Genomic DNA, 27,355 nt, shown 5'->3' with positions numbered 1-27,355 from the left:
GGAAAAAGAAATGCTTTAAAATCTCTGTTTTCTGCACCTTTACGCTGGATAGACCCTCTGTATTGGATAAAAATTATCCAGCTGCAGATGGGAGACTCTCTGCAGTCACAGCTCTGGTGCTGAAAACCTTATATGTGAAGAAGTACAACAAGGAAAAAATCACATAGGAGCCTAAGGTCTTTTCAAATTGAACAGCCATTTTAACTTCGTTTTCATCCAGCACTGGCAGTGTTTGTTGTTAAGTGAAGGCTGGACGGTGTTAGGGCCAGGCATAGGGAGCCCATAGAGCTTATCTGAATGGATTCAATTCACATGGGACTTAGAAAATACATGCATGGGAAAGGCATATGGTTTGGAGCTTTTCCGTCACTACATTCATTGTACCTTAGTAAGCAAGCTTATCAGAGCTTGTTCTAGTGCAATATGAGGACTTCTGCAATATCTGGAGTAGAAGGAATTCCTCTTCCTCTCTTCTTGGAAATTGCTGTGGTTCATTCTGTTGGTTGAGGACTTTTTAGACTGGCAGAGTGTGAATGTAAGTGAAAGTTGGATCTCCTTTCCTTATGCTCTTTAAGAGAATCAAGCCTGTTCAAGAGCCTCCTTGATTTGCAAATGCTCATAAATGCAGGGAAATACTTAAAATTGGCTTTGTCAACAAAATGGAGGACCCATTCAATAGCAGTTTTACTGAGATGGCTGCTACTGCACAAATACTGAAAATTCAGCATCTAAAAAAACCAAGAAGTTCCAAACTGTATATCTCACCGGTTCTTTACTCCCCCAGTTTCTAATCCATGTCTCTCTTATTGCTAGAGTCAACAGTCTAATAGTAACAAAAAATAAAACCTTTTATCATCTATTGATTTTCAGTCTTTAAAAACTGACAATAAGCTATTTTTTTGTCCAATTTCTCAATAAATAGGAACATTTATTGGTTTTTCAGTTTTATTGTATTGCATTAGAATATATTTTACTGCATATAGTGGGTAATATAGTGTCAGGAGATATGTTCAAGTTCAGCAAGTAGCTTTTGAAAATGCATAACTCCACTGAAATATGTAAACAAACTTGTATTAGCTTAATTTAGATTACAGTGGAGAATAATTGGGCTAGACTTCATTTTTCCATTTATTCTACTGCAATCTTCTAAATAATGGAGGGGGTTGACCATAAAAAGTAATTACAGTAGAACAACGGTAAAGGTGAATATGTACTTTCTCCCCTATCTGATGGAGATAGAGGAATTTTGTGGTTAAGGAAACACCACAACATCTGGATTTATTTTCTAGACATCCACCACAGTCTTCACAGCTTAGATAAGTTATGAATTCTGCCTGTGTAATGCTGTGTGTCAAATGATTTGGCATGGATATCTTCTTTCTCAGTGACCCCTGTTCCTTTCTTTTTCCTCTTAACAAGGAGACAGACTGGAATCTGATTTAGCTGTGGTAGACCTTGGGGTGTGGAGTCCTGAGCTGCATCCCAGCTGCTGCCTGCCTTCACAGTAAGAGATCACCGGGTGGGTTTTTCCTTTCCAGAATCCACTGCCAGGAGACTCTTATAATCAACAACTGTATCTTGTTCACTCTTTGAGAAGAAAAATGGAAATTTGATATTTTTATCCATTCTGTAGAAGCAGATTGAGTGTTTTGGTTTGCTTTGCTTTTATAATAGCTAAGAAACAGTTAACTTTTCTTCTGGCGACACTGGCCCCACAGCCAAAGTAATGTCTCAAATAGTTACATCTTATCATCAGAAAACCTGAAGTGGGACTGTACAAAAGAGAACATCTGCTGTAAGGCGGTTGTACCATTGCTACCTCCAACTCTGATCTTTGCAGAGCCAATTGGTTGTTCTTCTCTATCTATCAAGGCTATCAAGATGATCATCCTGGCAGGCTTCTCAGATTTAAATTTTCATCTGGGTCCTGAAACATTTTCCTGTACATGGTAAACACAGAGATAGTTCTGGTTTATAGACCATAACTGTTGAGTGGTAAGGGTTTAGTGATGATAGGGTGAAGAGAGAAATACTTGGACAAAAGGCTTCATTTTCCGTGAATTGGATGGGATGCTGCTCTTAATAGCATAGGCTCTTTCTCTTAAGTTGCTGTGGATCTTGCTGTCATCTCAGTGCTTCATTGAGATTTGATTCACAAGGAGTTAATAGATATTCAGTGACCAAAGCCATTTATATTTATCTTTATATATAGATGTGAAGCAGAGCATGTAATATTGGAAAGCAGAACTAAACCTGAAATTCTCTAACTTTATGAATTGTGTGTGTGTTGTCTTCCCATGATCTTTAATTGCATTCTGTTCTGGGGGGAGAGGAGGATGCTAATCTGGTGCACCAACTGAGGGAAAAACAAACTGTTTTACAGCAGGAGCCTAGATGACAGCACACAGCAAATGCAAAATTTGACATTCATATGAAAGGGAGCTAGGCAAGACCAAGAGATGAGAGCCAGAATGACTGCAGCAAGAGAAATACAAGTGATTTAAGGAAACGTTTCTCTATTTATTGAAATACCACTCTCGACCTTTAAGGTGGTCGTGATTCAATGTAAGTTTTGTAGAACAGCAGCAATAGACATGGCTGTTACAAAGGAAATGTGTGATTGGATTCAGGTTCATGAGAAGCTAGGTTTAGAAGAGGATTGCCCTTCCCTCTTTGAACATAGAATATTGTGGGGTTGGTTTCATTCCACTGAATGGAATGATGCTATTTTCAGGACTGCTGTTTGCTGTGCTTGCTAATGAATTTCCAAGTGGTGTTTTGGCCTGGGTATTTACTGTAGAGATGCTTGCAGTCAGCTGGAAGAGGTGCTACTGAATGTGAATCTTAGCTCTGTGTACATACAATGCTGCTCTCTGTGATTCTGCCTGGAGTTGTATATCCAGTATCATTCTGCAATGGTAAATAATTTGAGAATTAAGCATTCTCTATAAACAGCACCTAGGGTAAAAAGTCATGTGACGCCATCTTTCTTCACTTAGTGAAGAAGATACTCTTACATTATTCCTACTTCTATTCGAAGTAAATACTTTCATCAAGTTGAACTTCAGGTTGCAATTAAGTAAATCTTGTTTGCAACCTTGAAACTTCTGGTATTTTCTGGAGTATTTCTGTTAATATTTCTGTTGTTTTGAGTACTGACCTGAATGAGATGGAAGGCATTGCAGTGTTGTGTCTGAAAGGCAACAGAGAGTCTGGCCCAGAGGTATCCTGAATAAATAAAGCCTTAGTTTGGCACTCCTTGACTCTCTACTTATTTGTTTGTTCATGTTTATGAATGTACAATTCAAATATCAATGGCAATCTTTGCTATGGTTTATAACATGTTCCAGAGGACCTAAGTTGTTCTTTGGAAAGAAAACCAGATTGCTACAGTATGTGCCAGTCAACACCTTGGAGTGGCATATCAGGGCATCTTTCCTGATGCCCAGTGGCACTAAATGTACAAATTGAGTAAGTGTGGTGCCAACAGGGCATTATGTCTTATACCTTTCCTCCCCAGCTGTGTGTGGTGTGGATTCCTGAGGTGATACTAGGGTTGAAATGAACTCCTGTATGCTCTGATATGTCTGTGTTATGACCAGGTCATCACTCAACACCCATATTGTTATCGCATTCTAGGCAGTTTATCTTTACACTCAGGAATGAGTGCTATGGTGAACTTTAATATGAATTGCAATTTTGAAACTAACTTTTATGTGAACCCTGAGGAAAAAAAGAAAGGTTATATGTGCCTTGAAAAAGAGAATAAGTGAAAGATGAAATGGAAGACTGTAGAATAGTCAGGATGTCGTCTTTACTTTGGTAGAAGTGAAGAAAGATAAAGGAACGCATTATGTATCTGTTCATTGCTCTTTGATCCAGCTCATTACACACATGGTCACAGTGCCTTCAGCCTCTTCCTACCAGCCCCATCTCTCTGAGGCCAAGTTTGGCTCCCATCCCCTCTGGCACTGCTCTGGCCTAAGGCATTCCCTCAGGGTTCCCTGCATTTGCTGTTTCTTGCTGCTCACACTGTGCTTGCACTTCAGTGCTTAGCTTCACACTTAAGCCATACAAAGGCTACTTGGGATCATTTTTCATTATCCTTCCAGAGTAGTTGCTTAAAAGGTATAGCGACTTTCTGAGCTGTTTGAGCTCTTTTGAAAAACTGTTGTTTAGGAGCACTAGTCTATCAGTGGCCTGTAACTATACTGCCAAAACATTCCACAAGCAAAAAAGAACTAATTGCACAATTTAGAGTACTGTCTTCTCTACACTCAATCATCATACTCTTCATCCGCACCTATGGTCAACATCTAGCTTTAACAAAGGCTATATTTGTCACACTGAGATATTTTTTCTATTGTGGAAATGCCTTTTGCGTATTTCTTTGTTACTTAAGGGTTGTGTCAGCTCATGCAGTAAACTTGGAGGTAGTGTCAGAACAGCCTCATGGTTAACACCATTTTTCAAACTCTTAATGAAAGTGTGATGGAGTGGTACCTTGGGATACAAATGCAGTGATACCTGGAGATCAGCAAGGGACCCTGTCTTTTCTGAAGAATGTCAAAATAAAATGTTTGCTACTGTTGAAAATCCGAAGCAAAAAGTACAGGATAGCTTTTCTTCACAGTGGGCAGTTCAAGGTGATCAGTGCTGTTAACTCGACACAGGATGCATAGACAGTCCATTCTCATCATCTACACTCAAATCAGGCAAAATAACATATGTTGGTGGTGCAGGGAAATGCCCAGGGGTGGTCCTGGAGCCATAAGAAACTTCATGGTAACCTCACAGATCAAGGCAGAAATTTTTGTGTCTGAAGGTGCTGTAGGTGTACAAGCAGCTGCCTCTAGGATTGGACAGGGAGTGCGTTGGGCTGGAGGGCAAGGAGGTCTGCAGCAACATAATTCTTCTTGGGAAAAGGAAATGATGTAAGTTTCTACTTCTGGAATCTTTCCCCACAACTATATAAATTTAAGGAAATGAAACGCAAACAGAAAATTGATTTTTGAATGACAGTGAATTATTGTCATTAGAGGATATGTAGTTTTGTGTCAAGAGAGGAAAAAAAAAACCCTCTGTGTGCTATGTGCTACTTTCTGAAGCATTACTTAATGTACCAGTCATTGTTGGGAACATGGAGTCCTTTTAATGCTAGTCAGGTAATATGTCATTCTCTGTAGAAACTCTGTGCGGCAGAGACATGAATTATATACTGATGTAGTTATCAGAAGATCATGTGGTAGCACTAATGTGAGTCACTACAGTGGAGTTTGCCCCATTTGAAATTTTTACATAATTAAATATAAGTGAGTCATTGTCCAAATTCTGCCAAAGTGCAGATGTCTTTAATTTAACATATGCAATTCAGCACGCATATGCCTTCAATAGAGCGAGCATCTTTTCCTTTGTATACAAGTTGCAGTTTGCTCCAGCCTAGGAGCCGCTTCCTGTCACCATTCAGCAAGCTGCGTTCCCACTGCAATCCCTGGCAGCTTTGGTAAAAATAGCTGGAACACTGAGACCTTAAATAGACCTCTCTGCTTCATTTTACGTTCTGCTGGTAGTTCTTTAAATGCACAGAGTTAGATCAAAACAAGCTCATTTTTTTGTTTCTGTGCTAACGAAGGATACGGCCTATGTTTTGTGATGAAATCCATTCAGGTGCCTTCTGTGACATCTTGTTTCTGTATTGAGGCAAAGAGCAGAGGGAGGATAGAAAGGTAAGCAAGCTTCTTTAAAGGAAAGTGAGCTAGAGATGCTTACGTGAATGTTTGGGGATTTTTTTTTTTTTTAAATGATAAACTTCAAGATGGTGCATGGTTGGTTACAACAGATTGTTTTATCTGAGTTTAAAACCACCCTCGTTGTAGTTAGCTAGATCATCTACATTTCTGAAGATTTCACAAATCATTTAGTTTCTGATGTCTGAAGATGATGATGTGCCATTCCCTCTCTGAGTCATTTGGCTGAAGAGGCGGCAGCTTTTCTTCTGTCTTTTTTTTCCTCTCCCTCCCCCCCCCACGTTTCTCAGCTGCAAATCTAATTGTTCGTCATCTTGTGCTGAAATGTAACAAAAATGTGATTAACTATCACATTTGGAAGCTGCTAGTAGTCTTGACGCACAGAAGGCACGAACAAGCACAGATGAAAACATTGGAGTCACTGAGCAGATGCTATTTTTTTCTTATTTGTTAATGTCTCTCTTAATGGGGATATTAAATAATGTTTACTACTGTAAATTCTCTCCCAGGAAGAGAAGAGTTTGATTAAAATCCATCTCAGCTTCACCCACAGGTCAGTCTGGATGTTCTATCTAATGTGTGATGAACTTGCACTGGTTTTTAGACCCATTGCCCATCTTACTGACAAGTTTGTCAGCCCATCCACAGAGTAGCTAGCCAAGAGATGGTTATGTTTCAAATACTTTCTGAGAGTCCCAAGAGTTGGCTAAGTAATTTATTGATGACAGCACTGAGAAATAAATTTCTGCCATAGTCTCTCTCCACGCACTGCTGAGTGAATGCTGCTAGCAAAAGAGGGAAAGAGAAGTCCCCTCACCTTCATCTGCTGTAGAGAAGGGATGAGGTAGGCAAGCTCTCCTGCTTGCCCACTGGCCATTTGATCAAACTCAGGAGCGTGTGATGTTTGACACCATCTGTGCCTACTGCTTATTCCTGTTATATTGTGTTCAGCCCTGTTAGTGATCTCTGAGCTCGTTCTTGTTAAATGCTTTTTTTTCCTCCCTAGTACAATCTTTGTTGCGAAAAATAAAGCTGCATGGATCTGCCTGAATAGCAAAGCACAGTGCCCTAAATGATGTAACTCAGGTTTTGGGAGCAGGATAATTGCAGTACCGTGAAGCTTCTTTTAGAATAATTAGTCTTGCTGAGAACCAGGGTATAAAAGCCTGTGCAGAGCACAGTAATAACGCAGTTGCACCATTTCCAGTATTTGCCTGCCCCTGCACAGCACTGCAGATCAGAGCAGGCATATCCATGATGGTCAAGCAGTGACTTCATCTCTTCAGGCCTGTGCCAACACTGTGATGCAAAATACGTGGGACTCATGCTAAAGAAACCAGTGACACTTGTCTCCCATACTAAATCAGGAGGTCTTTGAGATCATTAAGAATTGCTTTTACAAAGCTGATGTTTCTGTTAATGGAGCTGAAGCCTTTTCTCCTGCCCTGCTCCTTCCTGGCACTTGCCCATTTGGGCTTCAACTGCATGCACTTGCAGATGCTGGGATTTCCATTTCAAAGTACAAACAATTCTAATATTAAAAAGGCTATTTCCCCTGTGGGAATGTGGGTTGCATGAGCTTCTTGACTTCTTTTTCATCTTTTGATCATATGTGTTAACACCTTTAGATCTCTCTATCACTTTTTTTTTGTCAGCATCACAGTGGACAAAATGTCAGGTGAAGTTTAAATGGAAAGCTTCCTTAGGGAGATAAAGGTTGTCTTCCAGGGCCTGTTATATGGATGAGCCTGCTGCTTTTTTCTGTTGGGGTTTAGTCTGCTAGAATGCTTTCTAGCTTAACTTAAATTTTCTTATCTGTTATAAAAAGAAGGGATAGCCTTGGCTACTAAATAAATCCACTGATGGAGGGAAAAGGGATTTTTGAGAGTGCCTGTGTGCTTTTTAGAGACTTGGAATACAAAAACATCTGATAATCTAACATTTTGCTATTTTGTCTGTAATGATTTTTATCAATGAGCCCTGAAAGCATTGATATTTTTAGGTTTTATGACTGAAGAGAAATGCAGTGTCCTTGAACCATCCACTAGCCAAGAGACTGGTATATCCAGCCCCAACTGGTAAACTCGCCTGTACTATTGCAAATGCTGCTTTGTCCTTTCTCTCTGGGATGTCCAGCTAGTACAGAACCTTGGCTGATACAGACAGTAGGCTGGTACCATGCTCAGGTGCTGCTGGAGTTCACGTTGCCCTCAAAATGTCTGCTCATATATTGAATGGTGAGGATAATCCTTTGTTTAATTTTCTTTTTTAACATTTTGAAAGAAGGTAGGGGTCTCATGCAGGTCTTTCCATCTTCGCATGATCATACAGTTGAACGACGTGTACACGTGTTAATTAAACACCCATTCTTATCACTGTTTTGGTAAGTGTCCTGTAAATTTAATCACTACGACGCCTCTGTACACATTGCAATCCTTTTAAAGATCTAGAGAAAAATCCTGGTGGATTATTCAAAGCACTAAATCATACAGAATTACAGTAGTTATTAGAGGCATTAAAACCTGTGATAAGAAGCTTTATCATGCATTTTTGGGAAGGCTTAGTCTTTATCACAGACGACTGTAAATAGAAGTAGAAAACCTTGATAACAGTTTATTTTACAATATTCTCATAATCAGGTACTGTAATTACAGTATAATTACATTATAATTATTGCATAGTAGGTAACTACAGCATATAAGTACTTTCTTGTTTTTTTCTATTACCTTAATTACTTAAGCAAGCCAGGCGCCTTATTCTGCTCTCATTTACCATGGGCTCACACACACACATATTGATGTTGTATATGTGTTTTAACTGACTTTGGAGGAGTTGAGCATGTTTACATGGAGGAGGAACTGACAATATGACATGGTTAAGTATGTATGATATATTCCGCATAGACATTTATCTAGACTCGGGACAGTAAAAGAAGGGAATCAGATTTTAACTGTAGTTACGTTCAGCTATCTGATTATTTTCTTTTTCCTTTTTTTTTTTTTTAATGCTAGAAAATCTGTGGTATTCTTAATCACTTAGATAAACCTCTCAGTTACAGACCCACTCAGTGTGTGGGTGTTTGTATTGTATTTGTAGATTATTTATCTCTATACATCTGCATCTGAATACAGACTATATTATAAGTCTCTGATAATTGTACTCAGGCTGTGTGTGTATGCCCGTGTTTACATATTTCCGGTAGTAATCCTGAAGTGTTCTGTCATTTTTTGGGTGTAGGCTGATGAAGATACCCAATTAAGTATGACTTCTTCTAATTTAATGCTGTTTACGGTGTTAAAGTTTCTAGTTAATTAAGAATAGTTGTGAAGCCTACGGAACAAATGTTGTGTACTTTGAAATTAAGAACGTTTATTGATAGCAAGGGCTGAACACATAAAATAAAAATAGCCTGTGAGGAGTATGAAGCAATGTTCTCCTGTGGCTCTTCTCAACTCTGGAGTTCACCTGGGTATGCACAGATTTGGGTGGTGCACCCCAAAGGAGATACAGAGAATTAGGAGAAAGTATGAAAGAAAAGCAATGAAATGATAAGAGGGAATGTGACCTGTCAGGAAGTATTGATGGAAATGACAGTGCTCAGCCTGGGAAAAAGAGAAGCTGGAGAGAGATGATGGGTGGTAAAAGAACAAAAGACTGGTGGAAGAGAAAGTAAGAAGTTTACTCTCTGTGTGCATGGAGAGAAGTAGGAGGGTATGAGAAGTAGTTTGTTAAATTGAACCAAACAAAATTCAGATTAGGAATAATCTTCAAAGGTGGATAAAATGAAACATCAGTGCAAGCCAAATGAGCTTGTTGTGGCATCTCTGGGAGACTTTTCAGAGCAGACGAGAGAATATCTGTGAGGAATGGGAAAGGTGTGTAGATGGTCCTGTGTGGTGGCACAGGGAAGAACAGCAGACATCTAAAACCATTTTCTGTGCCTTGGTGTGACAATCTGTTTAAGAATCATGGCTGTGAGAAGGTGATGACTTCCCAATTTGCTTACCAGTGAGTCAAGAGAAAAACAGATGGTTTGCTCATCTGAAATAATTCTATGTACTAAAAGGCTTTAGAAAGAGTCAGCATCCAGACAGGTCTGGTAAACTACTGACACTTTGTTTCTATCAAGGCTTGAGGGCAGATGCTGCACTGACTGAAATTGGTGGCGAAACTTCCACTGGCATGGAACTGGCATTAGCTTATAAATGCAAATCCCTGTTTAGCTCATTTTGTAAACCAGTATTTGTTCATGCCAGGCATGTTTTATATTGTTTAATGTTAAAGTATACAGTGAGTACAATGAGGATAATTACATTTTCAAGCATCACGAGCCTGTTAATTTTAGTGTTCTGGTATCTAGAGTCTAGTAGCAAGTATGAATGCGCATGTTCTGGTTTACCTTTCTCATCCTTTTAACTGAGTTAAATGTCGGATAATATATTTACTAGCTGATATGTGTTGATTAGGGAAGTCTTTAATTTTCGAGAGAAATACCCAGTATTTATTTCTCTTTTTTCTCTCAAGCTAAATCTCATTGAGATACCAGTATAGTAACTTCTATAATGCTTCCTAATTTCTCTAGGAAAAAAAAGTATTGTTTTATTCCTCCGTGGGGCAGGTCTCGCATTCGCCTACAACAGTAGCTGATGTTTCTAGTAAACACTGAGAGGAAACAATCCAGTTGGATAACATTTTGTTTGATATACCATAAATTCTTCCTGTGAAAGCTGATGGTAGGGTTTTGTTTTTTTGTGTTTTTTTGTGTTTTTTTTTTTTTTTTTTGTTGTTGTTTTTTTCTGATTTGTATGATTAAGTAGAGAGGTAGTTTTCTATTCCTTGTTTGTGAACATATGACTGATGTATCAGTACTTTATGCCCAATTTTCTAACCATACTACAAAATGACCATGCTCTTGGGCGTATGGGAAGTATGTATGTTGCATTAAGTAATACTCCAAAAACTGCGTATCTTTTCCTCTGGGAAATGCTTCAAATATAAGTTTATGAAATAAAAACTGCTTCTTAGGTTGGGGTGGCACTTATGGACCCTCTTCCATGTAGCCAACTATCAACTGGTGTGGCAAATATCAGATTGCTGAGTAACAAGGAAGCACTGCACTTTCAGGACAAAGGTTCCAGTCTTAACGACTCATTTGGATGTTATTCATTCCTTTGTAAGTATTTAGCAGAAACATGAACAGAAAGATGCTGAGGTTGCTGTTCATGGCTGAGGCCACTTTCATGCAGTCCACTGAGTGTATTTACAGTGCTCATTATACTGGAGTGGGGTTTGGTCTTCACTTCAGAAGGGGATCTCCTGTGATTATCTGAAAACTATGCAAGAAGGACTTTCTAAAGTACTTTTCTGTGTGACAGCATTTTCAGTGCTAGGGTTTTTAAGGATCTGATTTTTCTCAAAATCATTTTTATTTTAGAAAACATTCTTTTATGGAGGCACATTAGAGAGGAAAGGTTAGGATTATTTAAGGGAGGGGAATTAATTGTGTCACTTCTATGGGCATTAGGCAAATTGCTTCACTTGAAGTTAAGAGGCAGCATGGGAGCATTTAAGTTTAGGGTGCCTGCAATGCACTTTATGGTAGTCTTAGCTTACGACCTTATATCATTTTATTTCTCTATTAAATCAAGACATTCCACAACGAGACTGGGATCATGCACAACACAGCAGTTAGTACCTAGTGTTGTTCTAAGGGCTATGTGATGAACTGTGATAAACTGCAGCAAAGGAAAGGTAGAATAATCGAGAAGTTTACATTACTGTCCAAGACATAAAAGATGATATCTGATATGTGTTAGGATTAAATATATGAAAATGAGATGGCAAAGACCAATTCAGTATTAAGTTCTTTGTGTTTTACTCTCAAACTTATTTTACACTGTGCAGCAGATGTCAGAATGAAGAAAATGGCTTCAAAACTAATTATAGGCCAGGTCTCTGGCTTCAGAGGTAGTAAAGACCTTACAGGTCAGCCCAGCGATGGTGCTTAGCATTTATGCACTAGTTTGGCATTGTACAGAGGAGCACTCAAGTATCTAGAAACAAACACAGAAGGAGCTGACTCAGAGCACCCTCCTGCCATGTGGAGAGAGGATTGCAGCTGATAAAACATGCTGTTTGAATTTTATTATACATGAAACAGGTTCTCATAGGCGGAACAAGGCAATGATTTTGGATTCTAGCAGTACTGAGTAGCTTTCAGTGCCAGGGTGAATTCTGACCATGCTGATGCGTGTTGCTTTTAGTCTAGCACCATGAATGCTGCTAGGGACATAGGCAGAAGCAGCTTGTGGCTCCTATATAGATTTTGTCCCATGTTATACATCGCTTCGACCAATTCTTTGCAGAGACGCAATTTGAACTGTGTGTAGAAATGCAGCTGTGAGGTGGTGATGTATGTTCAGTCCTCAGACTGAGAAATACATGGAGTTCATACATTCTCAGGGCTGGTGAGCAGCTGGATTCTCAAGATTACTGTTTATAGCAGGTGCATAAATTCCTTTGAAGCCCAAGTTTGGGGTATATAGTTTCTTCCTTTGACTCCGTGTAGATTCTACATTTTGCAGGATGGATATTTCAAGTACAGGTGCTTTTGAATGAGAACAAAGTAGTCATCGGTATTTTATTGCATACCAAGCATGTACTCGTCAACAGACAGCAGCTTTGTAGAGCCAGCTGTTTTTCACTGTAAAGATGTGCTATGTTCATGCAGCAGCCAGGAATAGGAACATGGAATAGTACACCAGCACTTTCTCATCAAGAAAGAGTTCTCTTTCTCAGGAATTAAGGGCTTCACTTAAGTGATGTAACCTGAGGTCCCAAATGTCAAAGAGGACTAAATCACTGAGGCTATTTGATGCAGTAAAATTCACCAGTCTAAGATGCAATTTTGGAAAGATGTTACTGCCCCACTTCATCTAAATGGATGCTGATTTACCTACTCAGTGATAAGCCTTTAATTGTCAAAGTTGCTAATAAGCTGTGTGATCAAAGGTATGTGTAAAAGGAGAGGAAGGAGGGTGAAGAGCTCTTTATGAAAAGCTGCAGAATCCAAAGCAAGTAACTGCCAATGCTTTATAACAAAGAGGAATGAACTGGGGGGTGTGTCGGTGCACACTCATTAAATCAATAAAAGGCAAAGGCCAGAGAGCACCCAAAGGGAGAACTAGGCTCCCCAAGGCCAAAGGCAAGCAAGATGCAGCCAGGCCAGAGCCCTGAGGTATGCATTTTCCATAGAGCAGCTGAGGTGAAAGATGAAAGAGAGTTATTCTAAAGCATTTGTGCGCCTTTTGGTCGCTAGTGATATCTAATGTTTATCTATGGGGGAAGGTCACAGAGAGAACTACAGCCTTTTTGATTAATTCATCCATAACGGACTCTGTTCAAGGTGTTGGTACATGAGGTGTTGGCTAGCATCATGGGGAAGAATCTAGAAACAGAATCTCTGCATCTAGTATTTGGCTGCTCTGTTTAGGTTTGGTGTTTCTGTGATTGGCTATTGCCTTGGTAATGAGCTTGTGTTGTAGTGGGACTCTGAGCTTGAGGAAGTGTTGTTCTGATCAGTGGGGCTGCACTCCTCTACATGCAGCAATGCTAACTTCTGTATTTAATATTTTTCCTGATTTTAAATAAACAAAAACAATGAAGGATTTCCAAAAGATTTGGAAAGATAATTTTATTGCAGAAGAATCCCTGAAAAAACAGTATTAATTTCTATGGGAATTACATTTCCTTTCTTTTTTTTATAGAACTTATTTTTAAGTTCTTGCATTCTACTTTATTCACGTGTGATTTTAGGATTCTCACAACTGCATGGGAGATCATACCCATCTGGTGAGTTATTTCACGTCCTGTATTTCATTTCCCCTGCTGTGAGGCAGAAGTAATGGTACCAGCTCCTGGTGTGCAGTGCTTTGAGTCTGCTACTAAGCCCACTACTAAGCAGTGATGAAAACTTCAATACTGTAATGCTTGGAGCCCATAAGTCTTGCTCACAAATACTGAAATGATACTAGTGGGTTTGAGGTGGGTATTTTAATACTTTTTTTGTTCTGTGTGAGTAGGGGAAATTAGACAGAGCCCGTTGGTTCAAATGGGGCACAGTTATCACAGAAGGTAATAATTTTAGTTATCACCTCTGGAACCATATTCAAACTGTTGACTGAGGAGTAAGTGATACTTTGTACCTAGTATCAAATCTTAAAGCATCATTCAAACTTTCTAAATCGTTGCTGCCACTCTCTGTATGCTAAGCGTACTTTGGAGCATCTGTAGCAGCAATGCGGGTGCTGGGATGGGATTTCCCAGAGGAGCCTCTGCTGCATGGGACAGCCTGTGTGTAACCCTCCGTGCCCATAGCTTGGCACAGATATAGACCTGGTGTCAGGGCTGTCCCTGGAGCTGTGTAGGTGGCTGTGCAGAGCAGTGCCTGCCATGACCTGTGTCTGTTCTGTGGCTCCAAATTCCAGGTACATGTTGCATCGGTGCAAATTTCAGCCGGAAAGGCAGAAGTAAGGGTCTGAGTACAGCCTGCAATGTGTGCAGATAAAGGGCAAAATGCAGCGTGTATTGGCATTGCTGAAATGTCCCTATGTGCCATTAAAAATGTATACCTTCATTTGTTTTTCCTTGTGCAACGAAAGCATAGTGAAAGAAACATACCTGTTCAGGCATCTGGAGTTTTTGCCAGGAAGGCCAACTTCCCAGAATGAGATGGAAAAATAAATTAGGTGGGAGTGATGACTAAGAAATAAATGAACTTTATAACAAAAAGTCTACACTGAGACCTCTATGAGTCAAATCTTGCAGCACAAAATTCAAGGAGCAGGAGAGCACCATGTAAATACAGATTGATTAAAATGGATTTCATTTTCTTCCAACAGTAGCTGCGGTGTGGTTTTTGTTGTTATGACTGCTAGTGGGAATTGTTTCCTAAAAAACACATTATTCCCCTCTTGCTGATGTAGTGGATGGTGTATAGGTGCCTGCCCATTAAGCTATGTCCGAGGTAGTTCTCCTTCAAACTCCTTGTCAGATGGAAAAGAGGGATCAGCTGGAGGAGTGCAGGGCAGTGTGGCCAGCTGAGTGTGACTGCTGTCAGCTCTGAGTGTGCACAGAAGGAGACGTCAGGGAGGGATGATGCTGGGGAAGAATGGAAGCACAGGAGTGAGACCATATGCAGAACATGAGAAGCTCGTTCTCCTAAGTGTCACAAACACTCTTTGTTAAAGGAGTACTACAAAGAAAGAAAAAAATTGTTAAGAAGTTCTTACAGAAGTAATGCAAAAGGGATTTCTCATAGAAGTAAAGGAATGTTTCCATGTTGTAAAAGCATTGCACTGCTGTGCTCACAGCCTGTGTGGAAGGAGAGAAAGTGAAACTAACAGGAAGCAGCTTGAGTTGTTTCACTGTCAAGGCCAGGAGAAATGAGAGATACAAAAACTAATTCAATTAGTCAATGGTACTTTAGATAACTATAGAGTTATTTACTTCAACATGGAAAACATTTGCTCTTTTGTGCATGGAGTCATCCTTTTTCACTTTTCTTTGGAGTTAATCTGCCTCACTTCCAGCAGCAGAGCATGATCTCCTCTTGGCTGAGCCCTGTTTGCTGTCCACATAGCTGGAGTTTCTGGCAGATGTGGGCACACAGCCAGCTCAGCAGAACTTGTACTGTATTTCTGCATTTCCATTCTAACTGTTAATTATTTGCTGATTCTGAGCAAAGGCTCTGTATTCATTCTCATGCCAAATGTGGGTAGCATTAAGCCAGTACCATGCATTAAGCCTTTAGGCTAGGGGGTGCAGATTTGTTACCTAAATGTTTTAGCTCTCTGTCAACTTCTTTGTTCCATCTGTCTACTCCACAACTATTATCCCAGTGATCCAAGTAACCTTTTTCTTTCCAGCGGCTTTTTAAGTGCCTGTGCTTCCATTAGGAAATGAGAATTCATTCTCTCCCATAGGCAGGTAAGGGCAAAGAGTGTGAGGAGTGGGATGTTATGTGGGGCAGTATAGTGGAGAAGAAAAATGCTGCTTGCATAAGAGAAGAGGAGAAGGCCTGACTCAGTGCTGGCCACAGTGCATATACTGCTTTATGCGAGATGATGGAGTGAGATAGGAAGTGCCCAGTGGCACAAGGCACAGGAGCACTATCTCCAGCACACTTCTGTCTGCTGTTGTAGCTGATGGGAAGAAGACATCTCCAGCAGTTTCTCACTGCTTTGGCTATCCACTAGCTAACCTTTTCACAATTGCCATGGTTTACCAGAAGAGCAGGTATTGATCAAATGGTCCTGAGTTTCCATTTGTGCAGTTATGGCTCAGTTGACTGTAGCAAATGTGCTTTTGTTATGGTGTCAGAAGTGGAAGTCTATGGGAGCCAACATATAAAATGGTATAAATTGGCTCCCATTTGGGTCTCTTGTATTGTCTCAGTGCCCAGGGACATCTTAGGTCATAGCACCCATTAGAAGCATGGGAAGATGTGTGTGCAATTCTTACCTGTGAGGAAAATACGTTCCTTAGTGTCCATGTGCCAGCTGCATTGACTCAGAACACTGTAAGGAGCTCCATTAAGTTCTATTGGGTCCATAATCTGCACATTAAGAAAAATTTACATGATAGATGGAGCTGTTAAAGTCTAATTGGGTAATCAAAAATTAGTTAATGTGCCAAAATATGTATTTAGCTGATAAACTATAATGGTTCCAAAGGGTTCTAGTATTAATAGAAGGCACGGTTGCACATTATGGAGTTGAGAATAAGATATTGCTCTTCTAACACTCATTTCAAGCAAAGATCCCAAAGCACTTGACAGATATTAAATCACTTATTGATTTGATATTTCCAAAATATGTCCATCCAAGGCTCTGGGGGAATATATGTTAACAATAATGTCAAATTTGCACATAAATAAAAAATTATAATTTTCCCCATCTTCCAAATTCTATCAAGTGTAATAAACACTCTTGCCGTGAAACTAGTTCAGTCTAGGTAGGATCTTCTTCAAACTATATTATGTGCCCATGATATACTGTATTCACTTAAGTGGTAAATAAGCTGAACAGTAGTGAAATCAACCATTTTGGAAAAATCTGAAGTTGGTGACAGACAGTAAAAGAATGTGGTGTTGCTGTTTTTTTGTTCATTACCCTGACAGCAACCAATACAGTGCTTTTGTCTTCAGAATCTGAGTTTGGGCATTCTGGAAGTGGCTTCCTAACCTATTTGTTCAAATTTAATTCTTTTTTAAATGGAGGAAACGAATAAGAATTTTTAAATACTTCTTCCCTTTAATAGTTTCAAAATGGCCTAAGGTATTATTAAGAGTATGCCATTCCCACATTATGACATGTGGCTCTGTGTTTGTACAGCATCTACTGTAGTGGGGACCTTGTCCAAGAGGCTTCTACAGTACAAACAGATAATGATCACTTTATTTGAAGTGGAAAAATGTTTTTGTTTTGTTTTGTTTTTTTTCTAATGGAGAAAATGGAGTAACAAGGGTAAAGCCTATAGCAGATCTAGTGCTAAATACCAGGCTCAGTTCTGGCTTTGTGCTCTGTGCTTGAGCACAGCACAGAAGCATTCCTAAACTGTGCCTCTTAAAAACAATTTATGCTTTGGTGTATATGTAATATGCCTTTATTTCTTTATAACTATCTTGAGTGTATTGCACCAATTATGCCCTAAAAAAGGCCTCTAGGTGTCTAAAAGTGCCAGACAAATGACCAAAGTCCCTTCTGCTTGACTAGGCACAATTTTGAGGTGAAAAGACGAATATCTCCAGGAGAACTCAGATATCAGGTATCTTAATCGTATTTTCATACCATGTAAATATTTAAAGACAAAATGCAATAGCCACATTGTTGCATTTCTCACTTTGGATGAATGTCATATTTTTAATGATAGTCGAATAGTTTTGTATTTTATTTATGTGGTGTCATTTTTTGCTAGAGAATATGAATTGAATGCTTCCCTTGCCTCAGAATTCAAAAATGTATTTTCCAGATATCATTAGTTGAAGGATGTCAGACAACTGCATGTTTTTTCTTCCACATAAATAAATAAATAAGCTGAGTGTCATGATTGTTTGCTGTCTAATATACATAGATACAAATATATATTGAAATGCTGTTTGAAACAAATGAGTCACTGCTAGACTTTTGGACATTTCCCTAGAAAGAGAGAAAAAAGATATTCCATTTTTTATTAAAAAAAAAAAAAAAAAAAAAAAGTGGAGGGGGAAAACCAAAAACAGCCACTTGGCTTTTAGGTAAAGCTCTGACCTGAGAAAGGAAAAAGAAAAAAAGAAAAAAAGAAAAAAAAAGAAAAAAAAAACAGAATAAAAAAACCTGGAGAATAATGAATTCATCAAGCTGAAAATGCACAGGCCAATGGAGCGCTTAGAGTTCAATAGGAGGCAAATGGAAAGAGAGCCCCATTACTGTTGAGATACAGCGACACGGCTCCACTAATCGCTTGGTCATGCTTGGTAGACACTAAGTCATCACAGGCTGTGACATGGTGAAAACAGGTGCTGGGGTTTGCTGTAAGAAAAAATTGTTTATTTAACATCCACAACCCACATTGCCCCCTCCTTTACCTTGCATCCCATCTCCGTGGAGAAACAGCACACCAGGCTGTACATAGGATGGTTTTGGTAGGCTGTGATGGAGGTGGTGACACACAAACCTGTTCCATAACTGCAATTAGCATGGGCTGGTAATGAGGGATAGTGCTGTTGTGGCCTCAGTGGCATCAGCTGATGGGTTTAGTTATTTTGGTACAGTGGGGGGTTGGAAGTAGACGGTCTTTAAGGCCCTTCCCAACCCAAACCATTCTTTGATTCTGTGAAGGACCACTAGCCTTAGCCGAGATAGGCTGAGGTCTGCGTAAATGTGAAAATGAGCAGGGTGTTATTTCAGGTCCAGAACTGAAATAGCTGGCTGAGTGCTCGTCTTTGGCATTCAGCTGTTGTGGGAATGCGTATTATGGATCATTTTAAAGCTTCCAGTCCTTTCCTAGAGTTAGGTGGTACCTACTAAGCAGAGAGCTGTATGGTACAGTCACTAAAAAAAACCCATTGTTAATATACATCAGGATTTACATTGGATGGGTCTTGAAATACCGTGTCACCTGGAATATGTAAAGACTGAGTTATCTAAGAGGGTCCTAGGGTATCTGGGTCATAAGTACATTCTTCTAAATAAAGGATTCAAGCAACATTTTTTAGATTTTGAATAGTCCATTTCACTGATTTTTTTTTTTTTACTGCTTTGAACTTTTGTTTTTTTAAAACTAAAATCTGTTAGACTTTCTCTTCTAAAACTGTTTCAGTTTGAACAAAAGAAAAGGCACTAAATCAAGTGATGCTGTCTGGGAAAATAATGGTATCTGGAAACTTGCAATCATAATGTTGAGGAAGATCTCTTCAGACCCCAGTCTTTCCAAATAGCTAAGTTTTGTTAGCTCTGTGCTTCTTGATTTAGGCAGTGGATAAGTGCTTTGAAGAACTGGGCACTATTCTTGGCTCTGCCACAGACTTCCTATGTGCTGACGAACAAGTCTTTGAGACCAAAGCTTTTTCGTTGTGAGAATTTCCTTGCATTTTAAATCTGTGGGGAATTAAATGGAACGGGCATTTAGATTCACTTCCCCACCTCCTTCGATAATAGATGAAATGGAGAGCATGTAGGAACAGGTTTAGAAGATCAAATCAATGCACTTGTTTTGTAACCAGGAACTAAAGGGAACAAGCTGTTGTTTTTTTTGTTGTTGTTCTTGTTTTTTTCTTAATACACATCTGCTTTTTTACTCCAACCTCCCTCTGAGATAAATCAAAGTCAGCCTTTGAAAGATTAATTGTGGAGTCCATATTTCACAACTATGTAGCTGAGGACTAAAAAAACCTATAATGTTGACTAATAAAACTATCTGGCTACACAAACCTTTAAAATCAGGAAATTGCCTGTCTGCATGTTTCTCTGCCACATATCTTAATTAGCTTCACAAATAACACTGCCTGTTTTCACTTTCCCATCTATTAATTAGCCTCATACTACTGTGAAGTGAGCAATGAGAAAATAGCCGTTCTCTGTTCCTTGTGTTATAATATGGGACATTACCTTCTTCTGATCTGAGGACAAAGGAATATTCTTTATGCCCTTTGTGATAGCATGGCTATCTAACATTCACTTGTGGATTTTCTTTTCCTCTTGTTAAGAAAGTATTTAATGTTCTGAATGTACATGCACATATACATATGTATAAATATGCATTAATCAGCACAAAATCGCTACATCTAGAATACTGAACTCTGGTCTGCTCTAGTGTATTCTGCTATGACTAAACTAATATTAGGGAAAGAAAAAAAAAAAGATTTAGACACCAGAAGCTAAGCTAAAAAATAAAAAAATCTTCTGTTCTTAATTAAGTTAGAAATATAGAGCTGAATTTGTTTTTTCTCCTTTGGTCAAAAAGATGAAATAATAATGAAGGTAGAAATATTACTTTGAGCACAGATCTCCATTTAAGGGCCACATGCAAATTTCCTTGAGTTAAATTTTAGTCTGCATAGCTAGCAGATTCATTCACATTACCATTGCCCCAGTAGTCTTACTGAGATGGGGTAAATTCTTTTTCTGGTGAGGCATGCACATGAGTTTGCTAAATGGGGCCAGTTAACAGATTGCTAGTATCTAGAGCCCCGAGTACCTTAAAATTATAAGATCTTGAGGGTGCTGACCTGTGAAATCAGACCTATGCTGTGAGAGGTAGTCTGTATTCAGAACAAAGCAGTTTGGAGAGACTGGAAGAGTAGGAATTTTGGGCACAGCATCAAAGTGCAGGTAGCTAACTACTACAAGACCCACCCTCCAGAAAAATGTGATCCTCTGTAGTCCTGAGTTTCTGCAAGTCTAACTTATTAAGATAGCAGTTATTCAACATCTCTCCAGTGAGTAAAAGTTCAGTTTGGGGAGCTGCTTATTGTTCCATCTTGATTAGAAAGAAATTATTGAGTTTTGGCTGGCATAGCTGATTTATCTTAATGTAGATAAAGTCTGTATGCTCATCTTCATGTTTAGATCATGCTTCCTGTTGTAATATCTGAGAATCTTTAGCTATCTATCATGAGAGTTTTCAGTTCCTCAGTGAACAAGGAATAATTAGAGGATTCAATATGTCAATTTTGTCTCACTAAAAAAAAAAAGTGTCCTCTTCCCCTGTAGTTTGTCAAGTTTATTCTAGTATCCTCAAAGTTCGGTAAAAAGGTAGGTCATTCAAAGAAGACTATGCAGTATAGTATGAAGGTTGTTCTTTCAGGTTCATAAAGCGATCTGATTTCATTTTGAGTTCCCAATTGATGTTTGTTTTTATTTAAAATGTCTGTAAGGGTAACTGTTCAGAATGTACTATCCAAGATAATAGCATTAACTGGCATGGCTGCAAAATCAATAATAGTAACAAAAATATACCTCTACTGATTAAGAGTGACATAAAATAAATTTGTTAACAAAAATGGATGTAGTCAACAGTTTAAGCACGTGTCTTAAATACTGTAATGCAGTGCATAGGTCTTATTTTAACTTTTTGGTACTTATTTAAAAAGAACCTTTGAAAATTTTAGTTGTTTCTTACCTTAAAAGAGAAGCAGAACTAACCTACAAAGTGTTTTGCTCCCTTTCCTCACTAAAATAAACCTTATAACAAAACTGTAGTAGATTTCATCCAGAGAAAGGAATTGAAAATGCTAATTCAGAAGCTATAAACTAGCTTTGAAGGACAGGTCTTTTTCATCTCACTTCATGAGAAACAGCAGATCAGAAATAAAAATAGATCATTGACCAAAAATATCCTTTTCCAGCTGGGTCATTTAAAGAACTGTATCATTTTTAAATCATATATATAGCTGATTTCAAATCTGCCCCTCCAAACAGGGTCTAATACCAAGGTCAAGTACTCTGGAGGGGTTTTCTGTTGTTGTTTGCCTGCTTTGAAGTTTTTTGAAAACAAGAATCCTTATACAAGAATATAGATAAAGTCTCACACAGAGACAGATCCTCATGCATACACACTGTTTTTGCCCAAGCGAGGGCCGCCCATTCACTCCAGCTATTTCTAAAATAATCTATTTTATTTTAGTTTAAAAGTTTGGCTGAGCTTTGCTTGTATCCCCAGTTTCTTGTGGCGTTTTATGGCTGAGGCATGTTTGGGAGACTGCTGGAGACACACCAGACATTGCCTAAAATGTTTATTCATTTTTGCTCTTTACCTTAATAGATAGGCATGGATTGAAGCAAAGATATAATACAAAACTGAATATTGACAAGGAGATGCAAAAATATGAAGATTCTTGCTCAAAACTTATCAGAGATAATGATACCTAAACACCTTAACCTCAAACTCATTAGTCTCACATATCTCAATCAATATGGATTCTCTCAGAAATCAATTTTCAGCAGCAAATATGATTGTTAAATAATTCACAAGTTACAGGCCTTCGGGCAAGAAGAGGTTAGAGAAGCAGAAGGAAAGTGGTGATCTCGACCTGAGATGTGATTTCAATTAAAAGAGGAGAGCATCTGTAAAACACAGTTTTATGTTCAAGGTGTCAAGCTGTTTAAAGAAAAGAGGATTATAAATGTAAATTACAGTCTTAAGCAGTATGGTATTTAAAACTTTCTTATTTTTCCTACGTTAGCAGAAAGAATCGATTCAACTGACCAACAAGGCATGTGGCATTAAAAAATCCCAACCGGTACGACTGTTATCAAATCTCAGTGAAGGACAGAAGTGGTTAAAAAAAAAACTTCATGGGATTTTTTGAAGTTCTTTAAATATTTCTGGCTAAAGACAGATAGTATTTATGCCTATGTTTTATGTTTTTCTCATATCTACTTGCTTTCATACATGTGTTTTCACGTTCACTATAGGTGAATAGCAGCTATTAGCAGGAGCATTATTTTAGGGAGATAAAGGGCATGCTGGGAGAAGTCCTATTAGGCAATAAAGTTCGAGGAGTCCAGTCAGTTGTTTTCTTAGGGCCTTATCATGCCGACTACAGCACATGGAAAGATTTGTATTGATCTGCTGAATCTTGGATCTGGCCTTAATTGTGCTTGTGTAAATTTGGAATTACATCACTGGAGTTAATGATACAATAACTGTATTATATTAATGCAAATATTCATATTCAGACCCTGAATTCTTAGGATTTTAGTTTTGTTACAATGCCCGTAGCTGCAAGTTGTAGTTTTAACACAATTTAAAAATCATAATTTAATTAAAAATATTTACTAACCTAATTATTTCTATACTAGGCATCTCTTTGAAGTAATTATAATGATACATTTTAATTTGATATTATCTGTATTCTGCCAGGGATTTTTCAATGGGCATAATTTGGATAAATATCAAGCACTCCAAATGCATTTGAATTCGGCCCAGGTCAATAATGGTATTACCGTCTGAAGGCCCTGGATGGGCTTAGTCAGATGAGCTGGGGAGTTTATTCCAGTTCTGATGGCACTTAGCTGCTCTGACGTCAGATACCAGCATAACAATTCATGCAGATGGAAGAATTGCACTGAAAAGGTGGCTCTGGCAAGAAAAAAAATGAGCCTTTGTTCAATGATCTAACACTGCTGGGCTTTGGAGTGAGCTGACTCAAAGCTCATTGGTTTGGGATTCCTGTGAGCATGGAAAATCTAGAACAATGTTCATGTTTTTAGTTTTCCTTCCAAAGCACTCTGTCCTTCATGGCTGGCTGGCAGTCTCACCTGCACAGTTTCAGTTACATCAAAATACAAAAAGAATGCCCTATACAGAAAATCATAATTTAGAAATACCTGATGAGTGTTTCTAAGATTGTTCAAAACATGAAAAGAAATTATTTTAAGATGCTTCTACAATTTGTCTCTGTTCTTTAAAACTTCCTAAAACTTTCCTCTTTTAGGAGATGTGTGAAAGGGGAAAGGAGCTCTGATTTTCTCACTGTGGGTCATTAAGTGACTCATAATCACATCTGAAAGGCAGCACCTAGCGGCTGGTAAGAAGAGGCTCAGTGGAGATGGTTTTGTTGTGCAGTGATAGGAGTAAGGATTTGATCTGTTTTGCTGTCTCAGCATGCTATGGAAAATAAATTTTTTGTTCATGAATAGCATTATGGTCTGAGTCCATGTCCCAAGATAGGAAATGAGGGGCAAGAGAGAGTGTTTATGCTTAATGCTGTGGAATTATAGCCTACCATATCAAAAGTGGTAATTTGAAGAATTCGGTCAAAAATGGGCTACAGTAAGCACAATAGATATAATGTATGCTTGTGCTACACTACTTTTCCAAATCTGGTTTTGTGTTGAATGAACTTTGTTTTTAAATATATATTTTGAAATGTGAATCGTGGTGAACATCAGTGAAATTTATTGTACTATTAAAATCCTATTGGGTCTTTGTTTATGAAATGTATTTTCCTGTATCTGAGGTTTAGGGAGGCTTGATAATGAGGCTGTGAAGATTCATAGCTCCTTTTCTGGAGCTTAATTTAGGCTCTATATCAAATATGTAAAATAACATTATATCTTTCTGCAGCCTGTGTGTGAGATACATTTTTGTATTATTTTCCTGCCAATGTTATTTCTTTCACAAATGTAGAGCTGGAAAATGGTGACACGCTGACAAGCTTCACTTTCTATTATTTTTCTAGGCTACAGAGAGTAAATCCAAATGATACTGTGGTCATTTTCTCATAAGTTTTATGAAGGTGAAATATGTTCATGGCCACATGTTCACAAAGATTGCATTATTCTTGATTTTAATTAACAGACAACTATCTGGGGAGATTTGTGAGGATCTATTTCAGAGGCCTATCCTTACCATAGCTGAGGCCTTTTTCCTTCCAGTTTAAGATACCTGAAGATAAGCAATCCCACTGGAAAGCGCTGCAGTGCCCCCACCCATATGCTAGTGACCTGGCAATAAGCTTCTGTTTTAGATGTGATGGATCTCATAGGATGGTGATCACACTGGAAAAGCGTTGCTTGGATTTTCATGGGCTTGGTCCAATCTCATTCGTTATATAACAAGTCACCAAGCACTTGCTCATGTTGGGCTCTGTGATCCATCAGATGTGGGAACGGTGGCATTGGTTCCTGGGCTATTTCAGTCTCCAGCTCAGTATCTCTCTTCCAAGGTTGTGTTGCAGTATGTGATGTAGGAAAATACCGCATAGAGCTCTTGTCCATAACTTAGGAATATTCTTCCAGTGATGTCTTGTCTTGAAGAATGGATTATTTACATCTTGGTGTTCAAATCCTCCTTGAGATCCGGGTTTACAGAGAGTAGTACACAGGTGACTCTGAACAATTGCTCTCAATTCTTCAAATATCCTTTTTATTAACTAGATTAAGTAGTTGTCTCTGGCCATACACAGAAGAGAGATTTTCAAAGGATGGAAATGTCGAAAGAATAAGGTAAATTGTTCCCTTTTCCTGAAGGCGCATTCTTAAGTACAAGACAAGGGCATTGCTTCACATTTGTGTCGGTGTAATTGAAATTAGAATCCTGCCCTAGCAGTCTGTATGAAAACTGATAAAGATCAATTTTGTTACCTCAATGAAAACTGAAATATCAGCAAATTGATCTCCTCTTGCTTACACTGATAGAAACCAAGAATAATCCCACTGAAGGCTTTAGAATGACATATGTAAAACTCGTGTTCTCTGATCAAGCCCCAAAGTCTTTGGAAGAAAAAGCTTTCATTTTCCAGTATGTTTTAGATTTGTAGGAGCGGTAAGGGAATGAAATGATCGGCTCTGTCTCTAAGATCTCTACTGACAGTATGTCCCTGGTTTGTATCTTCTTTGCAGCAGTGTCTTTGAGTCCTACTTCTGCTGTGTTGAAGGCACTGTTTAGCCAGAGAAAGAAATCTTTGGGGCCAGGTTTTCCTTTCAGATGTGTCCTGGGATGGCAAAAGAACAAAGCTCTATTAATTGTTGCTTATTCAAGATGCATAGCGTGACACTATGATACTCAAACAATATTAATCAGACAAAACAATTGCAATAATTATCTTATAAAAAGTCAGGCAGGGTAATTTCTTTTAAAATGAGAATAACCTCTAGAGGAGATTCTGCTGCAGTTTAGTTTTTGTTTTCTCAATTTTGAATGGATGTTTTTAAATTGAAATTACTGAGATATCAGTGACCTCTGGGCTCAGTTGAATTAAGACATTTAAATGAAGTTTACAGAATTTTTTAGGCACTTTAGTAAGGCCCTTGAAATTTGGAAAACGATTACAAATAACTTCAGGATGTTCCGTGTTTTGATTTCTTTAGATATCCATATAGGAACTTAGGAATATAGGAATTTAGGAATATTCCTATAGGAACCAATACAGTGAGTGTATAGTAATGGCATTCCTACTCTTCAGTTTTATTTTCCTGAACTATCATGAGTGAGTTTTATCAAGACTCTACGTTTGGGCAATATCGCTCATGATGGGAACAGAAGGCAGCCATGCCAACAGCTAAACAATTCAAAAATCAAATAGACATTTTTACCAAACACCATCATATTTATTTGTCAAAAATTAGGACTACAACTAGCAAGCCAAGGTTGTTCTTCTTTGGATTCCATGCTGTAGTTTATTGAAGACACCAGAGCTACTGCAAGATTAATTCAATAATAGGATGTAGCTACAGTGATCTTCCTGATGTCATTGTCCTAAATTATTATAAAATGCGACTAAAGTTACAGGTCTAGAATGCATATGAGCAAGGACAGGATCCATGAGTATTCCTTCTCATTCTAATAACAGATGAGTAGCCCAAATCTTCTCTTTGAGAAAACCAAATGTATTTCAGTTTTCATAAGATTCTTTTTCAATTTTTTTTTTTTATTGTTTAACTTCAAATGGAGTGTTTTGTAGCAAGATTGATCATTGACAGAGAAGGCTAGAAGCTGATCTTATACTCTCTTATTCAAATTCATGAATAATTTTCACTTCTAAGAATTGACCACTGAAGTCCATAGCACTTCTTATGTGAGACAATCACTCATGCAAATAAAGGCTTACGGGACCAGGATCTGTGATATGTTATTACAGAGTCATTTCCTGCTGCAGTCTTGGCTTGTTGGCTTCCTATTTGCTAATTTTATAGGTTCTATTTTTCTTCTAGAAAAGATTGTTACATCATTAATAATGGATCTTATTGTTGCTTTTAATTTTGTGTTATCTCTAAAACAGCTTGAAGATGTATTCATTTCCTTAGAAGCATTTAAATTAAAAATGCTAGAGTTTTTCAGTTATGCCCTCTATAATTTTGAAATAATTTTGGCATTTTTTCCCTTCTGGCAACTGAAGTCTTTAACCTTATGGGACTCTGATTTACAGTGACACTACAGTCTTTCCAAAGGCAACATTATTATGTCACTGATACTGAAATGGTACACTCAGAAATAAGCAGAGAGTAATTAAGGGACAAAGTTATTACAGTGGAGCAGACTTGACCCAGAAACTAAGGGCCACACTCTACTTGCTTTTCTTGAGCAAATAGTCCCATTGCATCTCATTCAGACATGCAGCACTG

General features: G+C 38.4%; 1 protein-coding gene across 11 annotated transcripts in view; it reads left to right on the top strand.

The window, feature by feature from the left end:
• Positions 1-27,355, top strand: part of ESRRG (estrogen related receptor gamma) — a 382,131-nt gene that overhangs the window by 62,342 nt on the left and 292,434 nt on the right. Inside the window, exon 1 of one of the 11 annotated variants that reach the window (XM_048937123.1) lies at positions 1,420-1,519. The exons of the other annotated variants lie outside the window; for them this stretch is intronic. The gene's annotated coding sequence lies outside the window, so the exon portion shown is untranslated. Of the gene's footprint in view, positions 1-1,419; positions 1,520-27,355 lie in introns of those variants that run through there. 11 annotated transcript variants of the gene reach the window in all.

The sequence above is a fragment of the Lagopus muta genome, chromosome 2, assembly GCF_023343835.1.
Source record: "Lagopus muta isolate bLagMut1 chromosome 2, bLagMut1 primary, whole genome shotgun sequence".
NCBI classification, from domain to species: Eukaryota; Metazoa; Chordata; class Aves; order Galliformes; family Phasianidae; genus Lagopus; species Lagopus muta.
This window is presented reverse-complemented; position numbering and strand designations above follow the sequence as displayed.